This window comes from Mauremys reevesii, linkage group 11, assembly GCF_016161935.1.
Source record: "Mauremys reevesii isolate NIE-2019 linkage group 11, ASM1616193v1, whole genome shotgun sequence".
Taxonomy (NCBI): Eukaryota; Metazoa; Chordata; order Testudines; family Geoemydidae; genus Mauremys; species Mauremys reevesii.
This window is the reverse complement of record NC_052633.1, coordinates 18054120-18073556: the sequence shown is the minus strand read 5'-3', so window position 1 is coordinate 18073556 and position 19437 is coordinate 18054120. Positions and strand designations below refer to the sequence as shown.

Below are 19437 nucleotides of genomic sequence, written 5' to 3'. Positions count from 1 at the left end.
TTACTTGCATATATATAGCTTTGTTTTGTTAATTAAATTAATTTGTCCTTGAAACAGAGGTGTCAAGCTCATTCTATGGAGAGGGCTGAATTCTGTTTACGTTCTGTTAGAGTATAATTTTTGGATGATATAATATCCTTAATTCACAGTGAGTCTCTTCTCTGATTAATGGGAGATTTAAGTAAAGAGTGAGACTAGACTATGACTTTTGTGCAGTAGCTGAACTTTTAGTAAGACTCCTCATTCATTATTTGTTCAATACCATATAGTCCAATTCAGCATCACTCAGTGGCAAAATTCTCTTTTTTAGAACCACCACAGTTTGTATCCTTTGTTTATTATTTTTTCTTCATCCTTCTTTCTTTCTGTGCTTTCTTTCCTCTTTTCTTCACTCTGCATTTCTTTCCTCCTGCAGCATCCAGTCACCATTTTCTGAGGCCTTCACTTCCACCCACTTCCTCATTTTACAGACTATTTAATTGCTGATCACTTTAATGTTGATATAGCTGTTCTCATTAGGCATTAGTGCTAACATACAAATAAGATTAATGGGCTGGCCAGGGAGTTTATACCTCACTGGACCATTGTTTCAGGCTGTGTACAGATTCATGAAAGCAAAAAATACAGTTCAGTTACAGTTGGGTGACATTTGGAAGGTTTTATTTGCAAATATAAGGTTTTTTTTTAAACATAAGACTAGATTCTGTAGAATCTGACTATGTCAGCTGGGTCACATAAATACATCATGCTGAAGAAAGAGTCTGTGGGCCTGGTTTTTGCTCACAAAGCTCAATGGGCCTGATTCTGCACTTCTTTACCTTCGTTATATGCTGGTGTAACCAATGAGTCACGGCATTGGATAACTGAAATAACAGGGTAGAGAATCAGACTACATATGTAGTAATGCTATGTATGCTAGTCTTAATTTTGCAAATGCTGCAGACTAACACTGTGTATTATCTCTTTTACTGGATATTAGTTACCTGTCCATTGATCCTGTTCATATGACTAACTCTTTTTACATCGTATTTTCTCATATGCATCCTAGTTTATAGAGTTGTTGTGTTGGTTATCTGCAAAGTAGTGTGGTTAGAGTGTGACAGAGATCCTCATGTATATAATATCCTAGTTCAACACTCTACAAGGTCAATGTACTAATTCAGTTGTCAGTTCTTTTTAGGCTGAGAGTTAGATCTTCCTTGTCAGATGCCCATTGCCAACAACAATGAATTTAAAAAGGGTCTACTTATGTAAGCAGAGTCAGGGTAGAGCTCATCCTGACTCTGCTTACATCCTCCCCCCAGCCGAGAATTTGTCTTCCCGACAAATCACAACTTACTGGTTCCCTCACACATGAGAATTCTCAGTGCTTTAAAACACCATGTTTTGTTTGAGTCCTTGAGTGGCCGGCAAAATAGTCACAGTGGTACATAGTATCATCTGCACCATAGATGGTTGTCAGGGGTAAGCTGGTAGTTTTGGCAGCTGAGTAGGGGCAATCATCGCTTTTGGCACATGGGGAGCTGTGGGAGACAGTTTTAGATTGTGAGATAAGTACATTTTTGAATATTTCTGTTAAAATCACCATCAATTAAATAGTTGACAATATTAGGATTCAAATAATCATTTTTTGGGTTGAAGATTTAACACCCAATTGAGGTGAATGGGGCAGCTCACACCTCTCAGCTATTCTGTAGACTCATAAAGGGTTTAACTATACCAGACCTAGCTACATTGCTCAGGGCTGAGAAAAATCTCTGGTATGTAGTTAGGTTGATCTAACTCCCACTGTAGATGTAGCTAGGTCAATGGAAGACTTACCTACTGCTTCTTGGTGAATTTACTGCAGTGACAGAAAACCCCCTTTTGTTGCTGTAGTAAGTGTCTAGGCTACAATGGTATAGCGGGAGCTGTGCTGCTGACGTGCTTGTAGTGTAGCCATACCTGTGTCCGTTCATATTTTCAGGGTTTTCTTTGCAACCATGAGGGCTAGAAAGATTTTTTTTTTAAACGTAAAGGTGAGATTCAGGGGTAAAGCTTTGCAGCAAATGTGAATTTCGTGGCATTAAAGAATACATGGGACTCCTATTTCCCCACTTTCTATAGATGGGAGACACAGAAAGGCTTGAATCAGATCACACAAGATGCCTCTGTGCCTCAAACACAGGACAATCGCTCCCATTGTGGGTGCAACAAGAAAAACCAAACCCCTAATAATAGTGGGGAAGGGCATCAGATTTTTAAATATCATCTAATTATTGCCTTAAAATCTCTTCTGGTGTCAAGAAGACAGAGGATAAAGGTAATGTTTTGTGATATACAAAATGTCTGGTATAGTACTTAGTGCTGCTGCAACAAAAAGAGGCTGCACTAACAAACTTCATTCCTAGAACTTGCATAGTTAATAGTGCTGATGCACAGAAAGATGCTTTGTCAAAAAAGTTATTGAATTAAAAATCGTTATTAGCTGAAGATTGTTTTAGAACACAGGGATAAAAAAGTCAATCTCTGGCAAACTGAGAAATGCAGTATCAAAAACCTACTTTGAACATCAGTAAGATCTTCCAAATGTATGTTAAAAATTATTTTAACAAAAATTACATTGGATTTCCAACAGCAGAAGACAGAACAAATTATTCCCCCCCGCCCCATATAACATTAATTTAATTTAAATTACCTTCATGAATGCAGAGCCAAAGGTAAATTACATCTGGCTATTCCTAACAGATGATGCCAATTTAGAACAGCGTGTGTAATACAAATAAGTATACATGTTCATGGTGCCGTTGACTTTCCTTAAAGCTTTACATTTATCATTGTGGTTAACTTTTATAATTAGCTTGGTTTATGCTGACATTTGGACTAAGAGTAGAGAGAAATAAAAGTTAGTGTAGAATATATAGTTCAAAAAGTTGTATTTATTTGCTATATGGATACGTATTTACTAACACAACATTCTGTCTGTATTGTTACATTGGCTTACAAATATATTTCCAGATCTTAAGTATCAGAGGGGTAGCCGTGTTAGTCTGGATCTGTAAAAGCAGCAAAGAGTCCTGTGGCACCTTATAGACTAACAGACGTTTTGGAGCATGAGCTTTCGTGGGTGAATACCCACTTCGTCGGATGCATGTAGTGGAAATTTCCAGGGGCAGGTGTATATTGCTTGGTGCCTACAGGACTCTTTGCTGCATTTCCAGATCTTGAGAGGTGTATTATCATCTGAGTCCCAATGGAAGTGAACACTGATTTGGCTTACAAAGAATACGCTACAAACAGATATGAGAGGATATTATAGAAAATAAAATAACTAGGGTTGTCGATTATCACGTGATTAACTCAAAAAATTAATTGTGGTTAAAATTTATCGTGATTAATTGCAGTTTTAATCACACAGTTAAACAATAGAATACTAATTGGAATTTATTAAATATTTTGGATGTTTTTCTACTTTTTCAAACATTGATATAAATTACAATACAGAATACAAAGTGTACAGTGCTCACTCTATATTTTTCATTACAAATATTTGCATTGAAAAAAGGTTAAAAAATAGTATTTTTCAGTTCACCTCATAGAAGTACTGTAGTGCAAACTATTGTGAAAGTGCAATTTACAAATGTAGGGTTTTTTTGTTACATACTGCATTCAAAAACAAAACAATGTAAAACTTTAGTGCCTACAAGTCCACTCAGTCCTACTTCTTGTTCAGCCAGTCACTAAGACAAAGAAGTTTGTTTACGTTTACAGGAGGTAATGCTGCCTGCTTCTTATTTACAATGTCATCAGAAAATGAGAACAGGCATTTGCATGGCAGTTTGGTAGCAAATATTACGAAGTATTTACGTGCCAGATATGCTAAACATTCATATGCCCCTCCGTACTTCAGCCACCATTCCAGAGGACTTGTATTAGGTGAATTGAAAAATACTATTTCTTTTGTTTTTTATAGTGCAAATATTTCTAATAAAAAATAAATATAAAGTGAGCACTGTACACTTTTTATTGTGTTTTGTAACTGAAAACAATATATTTGAAAATGTAGAAAACATCCAAAAATATTTAAAGGTATTCTACAGTATTATTTTTTAACATCTCAATTAATCACAATTAATTTTTTTAATCGCTTGACAGCCCTAAATATAACACACATGCAGTCATTTAATAAAAGGAAGTTTGCGATCGAATGCCTTAATGTGGGTATGGATTACATTTGGTGCAGCCAGTAGGCTTCACAGCAGCGATGGGCAACCTGCGGCCCATCAGGGTAATTGGCTGGCGGGCTGCCAGACAGTTTATTTACATTTGCACGGTTTCCCACAGCTCCCAGTGGCCACGGTTATCAGCTAATCTGAAATCATTCTAAATATTGATGGATTAAATGTTCCAACCAAAATCTGAATCCAAAATCATAACCCCATTGTATTTGGCACAAGATATCATAGTTTGATAAACTCACAAACAAGGTTCACTTTGAGAAATCTGGGCCCCAATGAAATTAATGGGAATGTATCCATTTACATCAGTGAGGCCAGGATTCCACTGCAGTGAACTCTCTCTGGCCTGATTTGGGGAAACATTATGACTTCCTTTATGTTGTCTTGGCCCCTGAGAAGATGTTTAGCTGACCTCTGAGTTAATCAGTAGGCTGTTTAAATTGCATTTAATCCATATTTTAAAGATTAAGGAGTCAGATCAATTTAAGAGCTGCTCCCCTGGCTCAACCCAGTCTCAATTTTTTGCTAAACATGTCAAAACTGGTTTCATTTTCTGTATTGTGGACATGTAATTTGCAATTTTGGATAAGGTTCATATTTAATCAGAACCTTTTCATGTTTCAAGTCCTTGTTAAAAAGGGTCAGAACCTCCTCCAGTTCTTCCAACGTTAATTGTGATTTTAAAGTATCAGCCTTTGTGATTAAGTGTCTGAAGATTAGCATAAAGTGTGTATGTGTATGCACCAGCCCAACTCAATTGTTTGTTCCCTTTACATATGCTTCTATATAAATGTGTAAACATAGATGTAAATTAATGCTGCAATTCAAAGCTTTCATTTGAGGTAAAGATTTATCAATAGTTTTTTCCAAAATAAAAAAAGACATAAATATTGTAAGAAAAACTGGGCAAATACTATGTTGTTTCATCTCATTATTTAGAAGCACTGCAGGGCAGAAAAGGTCTTTTTGATACAGTGATTTTAATAATAGCTGTAGACTTTGTAAATCCAGCAGTTCAAGCTGGATTCTGGTAAAACTAGAGCTAGGAGACTGCATTGCAATGAGGCTTTTTCATATAGCTTTGTTTTTAAAAGATGAAACCTCTGTCCAATATGTTTAGCAGGGCTAAACATTCACTCACGCTGGTCAGTTCAGGCAGTTTTAATTTCTGGTGTCTTTGTACATGATAGAATTTAAAGCTGAAATTCTTCCACAACTCCAGGAGCTGGGGCTTTAGGAAAGACACTAAATATCATGAGACTTGTGATAGAATTGCAAGAGTTGGCAACACTGGCACAGTCGTACACTTGATTTATTTCATGAAAGAAGGGAGAGGGAGGATCATATTTTGAGGATTTGCGCAATCAACTATGAGTGACACTTCACTTTGCGATTACGAATGAAGTGGAATAAAGACATACTGCCATCCACTTCCGTGTTCTTCCCTGGGTCAAGAAAGAGCCTAGAAGGGCCCAATGGAGTATCTGAGGTTCCCTTTGCCTTGAACCCCCAATAGGGAAACCAAGGTTAAAAAGGACAGTGGGGCATATGAGCCTCACTGGGGGAAAGCCAAGCACAGGCAGCCCAATAGAGCCTGGGCGTCCATGGACCCCACTGAGCACCAAACCCAAGGAGTTCAGAGACCTTGTGTAATTGTAATTTCAACCTCTGCAAATTCTACTGTAAGTGGCATCTCCTGTAGGCTGAGCCTATTGCATGGACAGAGTTTGAAGCATATCACTAAGTCTCCCCCCACCCCGACCCCAATCTGCCTTCTGATCAGATATGACTGTATTAGAGACATAGATGGAAAGTAAGCAAAAGTGGGGGATATCTTTTGTGTAAACTGTGTTTTGAATGCCAATTTTCTGCCAGGGAATCTAATGAGGTGCTTATACTGATGTATGAAAGAAATACAGCGAGGAACATTTCTTATTTCTTAGATCCCACCTTGTTGTACAACAACAAACAAAAAACTAAGTGGAACAATTGAATTGGAACAATCTGACACACGAAGCCTGGATCTGTGTGACCCAGGTCTGCAAACTGGTGTTTCCAAGGCCGTGCTTGAGCGTCCAGACTGCGTTGGAAACCTGAGCCTCACAACCATTTTGACACATCCATACTACACCACACAGACCCAGGTCAGAGCTTCAGCGTCCATGAGTGTATACTATTGTATCCCAGGATTTCTAGTACCCTTGCCAGATGAAGCTGCTCTAGGGCTTGTTTCATAGTGGATTCTGAGAGAACTTGTCTGTCCATCCCATGGGAGTCGACCAGAAATGTTATGAGTGGTGCAAATGCATCCAGCTGAGCCATTTTTTGTCTGCACGCTTCCAGCACCTGGAGCCAATGTGGATCCAGACTCAGTGAAAGAACATCTACACCTCACGCATCAGTCGTATTTTGGGAAACAGGCAGAGCATCTGTGAGACGTTGATGGACACTTTGGAGGCAATTTTTGAAGTGGCAGAGGGACCTCTCGGGGCATACTGACATGCCGGCTGTGACCCAGCTGATGCTGCTGATGCTTGTTGTCTTAGCGGCAGATTCCCCCCTGTGTAGAGCAGCACTTCTGGAGCACAGACTGGTGGGATCACATTGCCATGAGGACCTAGGATGATCAGCAGCATGTCCAGAACTTTTGCAAGAAGAAACACATGTTTCTGCCGTTCTGTGATCAGTTTGCCCCCCAGCATCAGGACATAGGCATGATGGAGGCCATGATGGTCCAGAAGAAGGTCGCTATAGCCATCTGGAAGCTGGCTACCCCAGCCTGCTATAGGTCTGTGGCTAACTAGTTTGGAGTTAGCAAATCAGCTGTGGGGTGGTTGTGGCAGAGGTCTGTGAGTTGATCAGAACAGCGATGCACCCAAATAGGTGGACATTACAAATGTTCCTGAAATAATTGCTGGCTTTGAGAGAATGGGCTTTCCAAACTGCACAAGGGCCATTGATGGGACTCGTGTGCCTGTAGTTTGCCCACTACAAGCAGCACATGAGTACATAAATCACAGAGGGTACTACTACTGCCTCTGTTTCCTGGGCTTTTCTGGTATGTTTTCCACACGTGGGCTTTGGCTGGACAGACGTGGATGAATGCATAGGGTACGTTTGTCTGTTCCATGTGTTAGTGTTCATTACCTGATACATGGTCCTGCCATCCCCTGTATTGTCCAAGGAGACACAGTCTGCAGGGTAGGATAGTATGGAGGAGACTTGGTGTGGGGCAAGTTCAGGAGCTGAAGGTGGCAGTGGAGCTTGCAATGTGGTAACCAAGAGTGCAAGTAATCTGTCGAGCAGCTCCTGCTGCTGCTCTCCGTCTTCATCCCTCAACCTGCAGTTATGCTCCATGAGTCTGTCCACCAGTTTCTTCTTGTGTTGTGTAGCCTCTGTGTCTCTTCCACCATTCGTGCATCCATATCCTTGTGGAACCCTATCTGCCAATTTGTTTTATCTAGCAGCTTTCCCATCAATTCATCTTGGACTCTTACTCTTCCCCAGGCTCCTGGTGCCATGTATTTGCACTGTGGAGGTGGAAGGACCTTGAAAGGAGAAAAAAGACCACGTTGTCTGACGATGATGAAAAATCACATTTCCCACTCTGTGGGCTGTATTTTATTCACACGCATAACACCATTCTCTTCAGACATCCCTGGAGCAGCACTGAAAACCATCACATATCATGGCAAGGCACACATACAAAATTCAGTTGAAATTATTTCTATATCCCCCACTTATGAGTGGTCTAGTCATTAGCTGTGTGTTTTCAGTCATGACAGGTGGCAGCATGGGAACTTCTGTTCCAGGCCAGCAGAGGACAGCTATCAGTGCATGCTAACGATACTTAGGCCGATGTATAAGGTGTGCTGTATTATACAGGAGGGGTATGTGGAGTCACAACCCATATGTTGGGATCAAGGAGACGCGGAGTCAAGAGGTTTGTTAAGCAGGCGTCCCGAGCTCTCTTGAGCTGGGTTTTTATTAGTAATTAGATCAAAGAGCATGAGATCATAGTTACTTGTAACATATTGATTGGTTCCCTCACAGCCATCTCCCTTGTGCAATATATCATGAATGGTGAAGAGACTACGTGAGCTATTAGAGAGGCTACGTGCGCTATTGCCTAGTCTATGCTTAATCAATAACCTGAGCATTGCTTTACCTTAAGCCAGGAGTAAATGTAATAAACACGTGTGTGGTTTGCCAGCACAGCATGTTTTCACTACATCTCCCCCTTTTTGTTTTTAAGCAATTTGCAGGCATAATCCTAGCACCTCCCCACAGAAGGTACTTTGGTTTAAAGTCTTTGCAAATACCTCCCATATATTAAGATGAACCCCCCCAGTCACTATCGGCCCCCCTTCCATAGGGACAGTAGTTAAACTGAAAATAAGTATCGTTAACAAAAGTACAGAATTGGCATTTAAGGAGGCTATTAATGCCATCATATAGTTCTCTGCCGTTTTCTCTTGTCCTGTTTTTTCCAACAGTTGTTCAGCCTGATTAGCTAGGTTCTTTACTTGGCCCCATGTGACAGGTGCATTTGTCACTTTTCCTTGTTCATCATATAAGTGTATGTTGAAGTCAGGGATGGGGTTGCTCAGTCCCTGATGCCACGCCATCCTTGTATGGCAGGTACCCAGAGCGGGCCGCTGGTGTTGATACAGCTCCAGGTGATTAGTGGCACAGGTTCGCTCCACTCCGGGCCAGGTAGCTGACGATAGGTTACCTTTGGAGCAGGAAGAACCTGATAATGCTGGTGAAAAATTGAGAATTGAAAGGTAATAGATTTAAATGATTGAGTGTAAACAGTACTTGAGCCAGCCATTCTTCCTTTTCTGTCAGGCTGCCAGGGACAAGTCCCCTTTTTGTTTTTGCCGCAGAGAGCAGTTTTTAATGTGCGATTAGCTCGTTCTACAATGGCTTGTCCTTGGGAATTGTATGGGATGCCAAAGGTATGCGTGATTCCCCATCGCGTGCAAACGCTGCCATCGCTGAAGAGCAATAGGCTGGGCCATTGTCAGTTTTAAAGCTGATGGCTTTCCCATCACTGCAAAGGAACGAATGAGGTGATTACAGACATGTTTCGCCTTTTCCCTTTTTTTGGCGTTGCCATATATATCCAGAATAAGTGTCTATGACTACATGCAAATAGGACCAGGGAGCTAATGGTGGGAACCGCAGTACATTCAGGGCACTGCTGAATAATCGCATCAGATAGTGGTATGGAAAATTGCTTGGCCAATGCCCTAGCATTTTGGTGATGTAAGGAGTGACTTTCCATAGGAGAGCAGGGGAAAGTTTTAAGGGTTATCAGCATAGGCATTGCCTTGCGAGATTTCTCCAGGAAAGGCTGATGACTTCTAACATGTGCAATAAAAATAGATGTAATATCAGTTGTAGGAAAGAAATAAACCAAGCAAATTATTATCCAAAGATGCAGTAACACAACTAGAAGCAATATTACTAACAACATTTGCAGCATACAAACTGTCTGTTATGAGGTTAACCGATTGATCAGAAAATGTGTTAAAGGCAAGAATTAATGGTAAACTGGGATTGCCACTGGTCATTTTCCTTCCAAGCCACCCTCTAGAGGCCACCATCGGTGAAAATGGTAAGAGCTTCTTGTAAAATACTTTCAGTGGAATATGCTGAGCAACTTGGAGACGAGGATCCTTGGGAGTATGGTGTTACGGACCCAACATAATTGGCTAGGGCTATTTGCACCTCCTCCGAGTGCATACATGCAACTTCCCAGGTGGCGATGGGGATGGGGATAATAATGTTTACTAAATCCATGGCAAACAAGTTTAGTGCTTAGTGATTAATTGAGCAAACATTCCAGACAATGGGACGAGTGTGTTTTTGTGTGTGTGTGGTAAATACATCCACTGAGGATAAATTCTCTCTCACTTGTATGTTGAAGTAATGCCCCATGAATTGCTTAGTGTCCCCAAGAATGATTCATCAGGTACTGCTCTATCTACCCATCTTTCTGCCATGGCTTCATGACCTTTATGCACTACCTCCTTTGTTTTTTGTTAGTGATATTATGTCTCCGTTGCTTTCCTAGTTTTAGGGCATTAAACAGTGGAGTTAGCATAGATGTGGGAATCTTGTGTCTTATCCAATTTATGGATCCCAGAATTTGCTGTAGTACTACATATGTTAATTTTTTGGCAAGGTAAGTTTTGGAAGTATGGGCATTTTATGACCTAAATATTGAAAAGGTTGACCCGATTGACATAAGATATCAGTTAACTCACTTTTCCATGTGGTAAGATATCATCCATATAATGGTATACAAGTAGCTTTTGAACTTATTTCTGAAAGGCTGAAGAGCAGTATTTACAAAATACTGACACATGGTAGGGCTATTTAACATGCCCTGGGGTAACACTTTCCAATGATAAACGTTTGTGGGTTGGCGTTTTTCAGGACTGGCACTGTGAATGCAAAATACTTTCTATCCAAGAAACAATCCTTTAAATCAATTATTGCTACCTGGTAGTCATAAGGGATTAAATTTGGATTGGGGAGGCCACACTGCAGGGGGCCATAGGTTCTAGTATTTTATTAATTTCCTCAAATCGTGAAGGAGCCTCCATTTTCCTGATTTTTCTTAATTACAAAAACAGGAGTATTGTATGCTCAATGTGTCCATCTTTTAATTGTTGCTCAACTAATTGCTGCAAAGCTTCTAATTTGTCTTTAGGTAATGGCCATTGTTCTACCCAGACTGGTTTATCAGTTTTAAGAGCCTGAGGCTTACTCATCTTCCAAAACCAGTTTTGCCCCTATCTGTTCTAACAAATCTCTTCCCCAAATGTTAAACTGTAAAGGCAATATGCAGGGTTGAATATATGCTATTATGGGGCCTTGTTATTGAGAGCTCTTTTTAGATGCGGCTATCTCAGAGGGCCATTTAGGTTCCCAATCCTTTTCAGCTATGACAGAAACATCCGCCCCTGTGTCCAACAAACCGGTCAGCCACTTACCTTGGAGGTTATACTTACGTTGAGGTTTGTGCAGCCACCTGTGGGTGAAAGGAAGAGTCGCTGTCGCCTTCAGTGCGGGTGGATCCAAAACCTCCTGTACGTGTTACCTGTGATTTTTCTCCAGGGAGCTCATATGGCAACAGTATCATTTGTGCCCAGGAGTCCCCTCTTAAAGTAAAAGGCAGGTGACTCCAATACTGAACATATATTTTTCCCTGATAATCAGCATCAATCACTCCTGGAACTACCATAATTCCTTGTTTACTTGCTGATGACCGAGGGAGTATAATGCCACCGTCCCTTCAGGAAGGGGCCTTTTAGTTGAGTAGGCATTAAAAGAACTTCCCGGTAAGAATGAGGATTTTTCTTCTTGATTATACAAGTCTATTCCAGCACTGTTGCGCTCTAATCAATTCTTCCGCCGTTCACTGGTTTCCCTGCCCTAGTCCTGATCGACATTGATTTGCCCAATGATACCCCTTGTTGCATTTAGGACATTTTTGGAGGGCTACCCCTTCCTGGGGCCTTCCTTTATGTGTGCCCTACACTGGCTTTTAAAGTGTTTTTGCAATTAAAACAATTTCCTGCTGGTTTATTACCTTGTCTTATAGCCCCTGCCAAAAGAGCCATAGCGTGGGTTTGACTAAGCCTGAATCATGTTGTATTATAGATTGCAGTACCTTCTTGCAATCAGCATTAGCCTGCTCATAGGCCAGTCGCTGTAAAAGCTCTGTCTGTGCCTCCTCGCCTATCTATGAACTGCGGATACGGCTCTCTGGCTGCTGCCCGGGTGGCTGTGAAAGACCTATATATGCATCTGGGTCTAACTCCAACTGTCCCTCTATAGTGCTAAATTGGCCTGCTCCATAAATCTGGTCAGGCGTGGCAGCTGGGGTTGAGTATCCCACAGCAGCTAACCTAAACTCACTGTCCCACACCATATACTAATAAGTCTTTCCAATCTTGTGGAGCCATAATGTAGCCATTTCCAATTCCTTCTAAGATGCCTGCCACGAAATTAGACCTAATGCCTGTCTCCGTGATAGCTTTTCTCACTTCTCCCACTGATGTTCTTCCTCCACGATTCCCGGAAACAAGGCTGATCAGTTCCTTTATCACTGCCTCAGTACAGCGCTGCCACATGAGCAGGTGCTGTACTGCTGCTCTCGGTTTCAAAGAGCTGTGTTCCTATCTTTTGCCAATCTTCTTGCTGCACTCAATGAGCTTAAATAATTCCTTAGCATGAGCCTTTGTGGCACTGATAAATCGCTCCCCATACTCACGAGTGGCTGTTTCCAGCGGGTGCACCTAGACTATTCCAGTCGGATGAGCAGGGTCCTCGGGATCGGTGAATCCACCAGATGTTGGGATCGTCAAGAGGTTTGTTAAGCAGGCGTCCCGAGCTCTCTTGAGCTGGGTTTTTATTAGTAATTAGATCAAAGAGCATGAGATCATAGTTACTTGTAACATATTGATTGGTTCCCCCACAGCCATCTCCCTTTGTGCAATATATCATGAATGGTGAAGAGACTACGTGAGCTATTAGAGAGGCTACGTGCGCTATTGCCTAGTCTATGCTTAATCAATAACCTGAGCATTGCTTTACCTTAAGCCAGGAGTAAATGTAATAAACACGTGTGTGGTTTGCCAGCACAGCATGTTTTCACTACACCCATACTTAAAACAATCAGTGAGTAGCTAGTAAAAGTTTAATGATAACTGCTTTAACTTTTTTCCTCCTTTGTGAGGTCCATTTTGAATCCCATGTGGCATGCGGGAAAAGTAGGGGGACGGTGCTAGGGGAATGGCATGGATTCTGCCCTGAATACCAAAACCACAGATTGTATTAATAATTTAATAGGCACATATTCCAGAAATACCTCCCATCCCATCCATCTATCAATAAAAACAAACATGGCAGCAGAAACTTACCAGGCTCTGTCTGTGGCTCCAGCTCCAGCATCTTTTGTTTTGATGCCAGTTCTGCAGTGTGCTGCTGCCAAGGCCCATCTGCAAATAACTCTTCTGAGTACAGATCCAGGAGGTGCTGTAGCTGCTCCAGCAGCAGAGCCTCTTCTGTTTCCACCCTCAGGTCTAGGGTCACTTCTTGCCCTTCATCTGGTGGCTGGCTCTCTTCCAGTGGTGCCTGTGCCTGTGGAGGCATTATAAGGGTGCCATCCCAATCAGCAGATTGTCATGCACCACTGGGTTCAGTGCTTGCTACAGTTCCCAGTAAGTGGTCACATTCCTCAGAAAACAGGCAGGAAGACAGGGTATTCCCAGGGGTGCCATTAGCATCTTTGACTTTGTGGTACTCTGACTTCAGCCACTTGATTTGCTTGCTTCATTGTTCTGCTGTGTGATTGATCGCCAGTGCCTCCAGCTGCTTGGATATAGTTTTGTAGTCCTGATCACTTGCACTCTTACTCAAGTTGAATGTCTTGCTTGCCTCATGTCAGCAGTTAACCAGAATCTGTTTGTTTCTCTCTGGCCCGCTACCAGTGTGCTTGATGCAGGATTTTTTTTTACTGCTGGCCATAGTTAATACATCAGCTGACATGTAATAAATGAGCACTGTCTGTGTTTCCAGTTGAGCAGTATGCATAGAAATGAAGGGTTAAATGCTGTGATGCTGCATATAAATCAGGAGATTGCTTTGCATTCCTGACACAGAAGGTTTTGGGATTGAAGGCCTGTGGGATAGCATTGGTAGATTCTTCATATCTGAGTCCGGCGACCTGGACTTGAGCTCTGTCCACAGGGAAAAATCCCTGGGCTTTGACCTGTGTCATAGCAGGGTTCAGGCTGTGACCCACCCCTCAGCGAGGCCTGAGCCTAGAGGGGTTCCTGACACCAGTCAGACTAATTTCTGTGTGGATGGAATGAGGGCTTGGGCTTAAAGCTGAGTCAAACCCCAGATTTAGTGTGAGGTGTAGACGTAACACGAGAATACTTTATATAGGTTCTAAGCCACATACTTACTATGTAGTGCTGTTTTTTATATTCATTATGTGCTTCTATCCTTGACTCTTATACACTTCAAACTTCATTTATCTTTGTAGTACTAATGTGAAAGAAAGAGATTATACCAGTCTGATATTCTGAGGTTCATCTAGTAATAGCTAGTTTGATTAAACTTACTTTTACATAGGACTAAAAGAGGCTGTTACTGTATTGTAGGTATTCTCAAACTAAGCTTAGAAAAAACAATTGCCCCTTCCCATAATTTACTTAGATAACACAAAGAATTGAAAATGCTGTGCTTTGCAAGAATACGAGTAATAAAGTAGAAGGCTTTGATCTGTATACAGTAGAACCTCAGAGTCACGAACACCTTGGGAATGGAGGTTGTTCATAAGTCTGAAATGTTTGTAACGCTGAACAAAATGTTATGGTTCTTTCAGAATTTTACAACAGTACATTGACTTAATACGGCTTTGAAACTTTATTATGCAGAAGAAAAATGCTGCTTTTTAACTATCTTAATGTAAATGAAACAAGCACAGAAACAGTTTCCTACCTTGTCAAATCGTTTTGTGCACTTCCCATTTTTTAAGTAGTAGTACTGCACTGTTTGCTTTTTTTTTCTTTCTCTGTTGCCTGATTGCATACTTCCGATTCCAAATGAGGTGTGTGGTTGACTGGTCAGTTAGGAACACAAGAATTACCAACTCTGAGGTTCCACTGTAGTTATAAAGAGAGTATTAGTATCATAAATACTCATTTCATTTCATAAAGCACCCTTTTGCGTTATCACACAGTTCTGTTCAAAAAGAGTACCAATCGCAGCAGCTAAAATAACACTGCACAAACATTTTAGGAAATCATAACACCCACTGATTGTGTGATACCTCCTGATCTTCCCAATTTGCACGGGCTCCCGAATGAAGAGAACAGGCCTTGTGGGTGCTGGGCTCACAGGAAGGGAGCAGGGCCTGTCTTAAGTGCAGGCCGAGGCCCCTGTCAGGTGGCAGAGCAGGGGGTTCAGAGTGAGACACTCACGAGTCCACCAGCACTTTGAGGTCCGTGTCAGTACGGTGCAGCAGGAAGTCGATGACGATGCTGGGTAACCTCCTCCAGGGTTGGGGAAGGCCAGGTCGAGACAAGGTCACCCCCAGCCAGGACCAGCTGCTTTACTTAGACTCCGGCTGTACATTATGCAACGGGGAAACAGCACATCACTCAGGGCAGGAACCATGTGGGGCCCAGCTCCTTGACCCAGGAGGAGCTCTGGTTGCCTCTGCCCCAACCCCATGCTGAGTGGAGCTCTGGATATTCTCCAGCATCTCTACGTCCCTGGCCAAAAGACAGGGCTACTGGCACTTCCCTGGTGCACTCCCATGCCTCATAGTTTGAGAACCCCTGCTGTATTGTATATCTCCTCTTTGTAACAGGTACCCAAGGAGCATGGTAGAACACTTTCTTAGGCAGGACAGCAAGGTTGGTATGAGTATAGAAGAGAGGCAAGATTCTGGTACACTGAAGTACTGCAGCACCCAGTCTTCTCCACAGAGAATGGCAAGGTTATTAGACATGAAAAAATTTCAGTATCAAGTTCTCCTATTAATAATCCAGTTTAACTGCTACTCTTGAAACATTTGCCATTGCAGTGTACAGAAAATGTTGGGGAGGTTTAAAAGATTTTTCTGTCACTCAGAAGGTAGAGAAATTCTTCTCTCAACTGCTCGTGTGTTTTAAAATAGAATTCTGATTTAGATGAATCCCATTTTTAAAGTAGCAACTGTGTGTGCATGTGTGTGTGCGGGTGTGTGTGTGTGTTTATGCTGTGGAAACATATATAGAATACTTATAATCAGTCTGAGAGCTTGTCAGTGTACTGTTTTTGATGTCTGATTAGATGATCATAGGGACATCTGGAGTGAGTTAGTTTTGAAGTTGTTGGCGTGAGGCACTGCAGAAGCCAAAGCTTTCTGGCAGTTTTAAACCATAAAAAATGCTACTTTTTAAAGAATCTTTTATAAAGCATAGCATGCAACTAGCTGAGGACTGTCAAGTTAACAAAAGCTGCTCTTTCGTCCTGATTTTTCTCTTATTTCTCAATCCTGTACTAGTTTTCCTTCTATCTTTATTGTGCAGTGTGCTATGGTATATGTGCCAAAAGGAAACCGTATGTACTTCAGAAGAAAGGCTAGGAGATTTAAAAAATTGTGTTCAAACATTCAACAAGATTTCAGTACAATAAATTAACTGAAAAAGGAGGTGAAAGTGTCCTGTGCTAGGGATGGGGGGTAGGCGGAGCGATGCTTTTAGTTCTTTGTGATTGCTTGCACTATTTGAACATCAGATTTTACTGTTTTTTCTATGCTTTTGAGTACCAACTAGGGATCAGTGGAAATAAAAAGGCAAAAATAAATACATATAAATATTTGAAATAGGCAGCTAGACCTTTTTGTGGTATTTAATAAGAGCTAGAAATTAACAGTTGCTATTTTAGTAAAATTATTAGAGTAACATGTATGTTTACTCACACTTTCAATGTGTACATCGAGTAGAAGCAACGGACATTACAGTCATGAATATGTTACTTTCCATAATTTGAGAGTTCCCAATGAGAGAAATGTAGTCGGTTTTTTATGCATATGTACGAACAAAAATATGTAATACATAAAAGGTTTCAAAGATGGATGTTTGCTTGGTGCTGCAGATGTACTTATTGTTAGTTTTGTTTTTCTGCTGTAAAATACTCAGTCGGCCTTCACTCTTAGTTCAAAGAATCCTAGGGCCTGATTTTTCACCACCTTCTACCTTGTGCAGTTGTTTGCTTGTACAAATAGAAGGCAGTGGAGAATCAGGCTCTGTGCAAAAAAGAAGAGAGCATGTTTTGGAGAGAGAGGAATAAAAACACAGGTGAGGGAGGTAACACATGGCTGACCAAAAGCGTGACTGGCTTTCAATGCTGTTTACACATTCCATCTCTCCCATCAAAGAGGTCCTACCAAATATTATTCTGTCTGGGAAAAGTTTTTATAGGCAGCTTAGTTAATCATGAGTTTCATAAACTGCACCATCACTGGCTTATTGCACAGATGTTGGAGTAAATCTTTAGTAAGTTACTTCACTGACAAGCTTGACAGTGAAATTTAAAAACTGAAATGGAGAACAACAGTCAACATGTCTGATGCAGTTCTCTCACCTACAAGCTCTAGAAACATTTTGTTAAAATAAAGTGGAATCTTACATGAGTCTGACCTCATAAAATTTATGTTTGTCCATCTGCTAGTCCACGCTGAGAGTAGTGGCAGAGATCTTACTGAGTGATACATTGGTAACCTCCTAAGAAATATATGGAATTTAAGAAAAACTGCTCAAATATTTTAATATAACATATCTTAGCGTATTAAAATATGATGCTTATCTCTCAGATTCTAGGTCATTTCTGTATGCCATTGCAAATGGGTTCAGTGGCTTTTTTCAGTCTCTAATTGACAAAGTGTACAGATACTCAGTGTTTAATTTGGCTCAATTAGCTGTGTGTGTTTGGGAGAGTGAGCATGGATCTTTAATTACCTGTCCCTAGAGATTTTTCAAGTCTGGGGTTCAGTCATCATGGGTACCCAATGTGTTCCCTGACCTGTAGTTACATGTCTTGAAATTATCATGTTGGCCTGCCACTGTTCAGCACATACATGAGCACTGGAAAAATCCTGATTCTTGGCAGTCATAACTTACTGTAAATTCATAGAGCAATTTAGTAAAAACTGAAATTAGAATATTCCTCCGAAGATTCCAGTTTTTACAGATCCTTTATGCTTTTGATGTCACTTGCATTTGTATTTATGCTAGTGACGTACCAAAGCTGGAAATAATAATCTTAGACGCCATTAAATTTGGAAGGCAGGTGGTGAGGGAGAATCAACAGTCAGGATTTTGAGCCAAATGGATGGCTTTGCTTGCATGTCAGATCCAAAACAAGGAGGGGCCTATTTTTCAATTCCAGTGTCACTGCAGTTGAAATGTCACAGGAGAATACAAATTGTGGCCCAAAGAAGGAGAATCGTGCAGAAATCTGATGATTATATCAGCTGTTATTGCAACTTTGGTTGAAAAATCAACTAGGAATAACTATGAGATGGTGGTGGTACCAACTCAGCCGACTCAGCCCATGAATCTCAACTTAATCTAGATCTGAATCCAGACACTTTGAGCCCCATCTCTCATTTTTATTAGTAAAATATACAGATATGTATGATCTTTTTCCTACTTGAATTGATCATATAATTATTTGTGAGTAATATTTTAAATGCATAAATTGCAAAACATAAGGGAATTTGTTGGAGTATTGTGAGACCTAAAATAGTTCCGTATTACTCTCCCAGCTAGTCAATAATTGTTTGCATCCAAACTATTGTCTATTAAGCAATTGGCTGAGACAGAGTAACATGACCCTGTAACCTACAACAAAAGAGCCTCTGCACAAGGTAGGTCTGCTGCAGCTCATCGAAGGCTAAATAACCCCATATTTCAGGCAATCACACTTATTCTACATTTAATACTCTTAGAAGTAAATTGGGCTCTTTCCCTTCCTCTCCTGCTGCTTTTTAGTATTATTAACCACAGTCTATGAAATAGTCTGTGGAAAAATTAAATAAAAATGGCATGAAAATAGCATACACGTTAGCTTTTCTGAACGAAAGGAAGGTCCTCCATTTCTGCTGGCCTAATGTAAGGCTAGGAAATGTGATGACTGCTCTTCCAATTTGGGGTTGGGTAGTGGGTGGGGCAGGGGGGAAGACTGTGCAAGATCTGGTGTTCTTCAGACAGCAGAATAGACATCAAACGGAAAATGCTGCCTTGGTGTGAGTGTGTTTCTGTGAGCAGCAATGCTGAGCAAGGGCCAGCTGTTCTCCATCCTCCTCATCTTTTGACATTTTCCACAGGAGCCAAAATTAATTATCTGTTTCTGACCCAGGAGAGGCGTATTCCAAGGGGGATTTTATGAAACACTTTTTAGAAAAGTTGCAAGGATGTTGGGGGAAGAGGAAGGTCAAGGAACAAGACAAAGATTAAATAGTTTCTAAAACCATGAAGGAGAAATATTTCCATTTACCAGTAAAATAAATTATGTTATTCCCTTCTACTTGGTCTGAAAGTCGAACCAAAACTTGAATGTGTCAACAATAAAGATGCCAAACAGCCAGTATTCTTAGTAACAAATTTAATTACAGTGGTCTGTCAAACATTCATATTCCCCT

The 19437-nt window shown here is 41.0% G+C and overlaps 1 protein-coding gene across 7 annotated transcripts in view; it reads left to right on the top strand.

Moving 5' to 3' along the window:
• Positions 1-19437, top strand: part of PARD3B (par-3 family cell polarity regulator beta) — a 645413-nt gene that overhangs the window by 270223 nt on the left and 355753 nt on the right. The window lies entirely within an intron of this gene.